Here is an 802-nt window from a genome sequence, read left to right on the forward strand (position 1 = left end):
CCTTTGGTCACCAGTGGCAAACAAGCCCGTTGACGCACGGAGACTAACATCGTCTGCTGCACCTTTTGTCGTCGTCACCCGTGAAGTCAGGTGACATGTGGGATTACCTTATGGTTACCCGCACCTTTCGTCAACCAGGGGAAAACGAGCCCATTGATGCATAGAGACTAACATCGTCTTCTGCACATTTTGTCGTCCTAACCCGTGAAGTCAGGTGACATGCGGGGTTACCTTATGGTTAGCCGCACCTTTCGTCAACCAGGGGGAAACGAGCCCGTTGACAAGCGAAGACTAACATCGTCCTCTGCACCTTTTGTCGTCCTAACCCGTGAAGTCTGGTGACATGCGGGGTTACCTTATGGTTATCCACAACTTTGGTCAACCAGGGGCAAACGAGCCCGTTGACGCGTGGAAACTAACATTGTCTTCTAAACCTTTTGTCGTCCTGACCCGTGAAGTCAGTTGACATGCGGGGTTACCTTATGGTTACCCGCACCTTTCGTCAACCAGGGGCAAATGATCCCATTAATGCCCGGAGACTAAAATCATCTTCTGCACGTTTTATCGTCCGTACCCGTGAAGTCAGGTGACATGCGGGGTTACCTTATGGTTATCCACAACTTTCGTCAACCAGGGGCAAACGAGCCTGTTGACGAGCGGGGACTAACATCGTCTTCTGCACCTTTTGTCGACCTGACCCGTGAAGTCAGGTGACATGCAGGGTTACCTTATGGTTACCCGCACCTTTCGTCAACCAGGGCAGACGCGCCCATTGACACGCTGAGACTAATATCTTCTTCTA

The sequence above is a fragment of the Glycine max genome, chromosome 9 (assembly GCF_000004515.6).
Source record: "Glycine max cultivar Williams 82 chromosome 9, Glycine_max_v4.0, whole genome shotgun sequence".
Taxonomy (NCBI): Eukaryota; Viridiplantae; Streptophyta; class Magnoliopsida; order Fabales; family Fabaceae; genus Glycine; species Glycine max.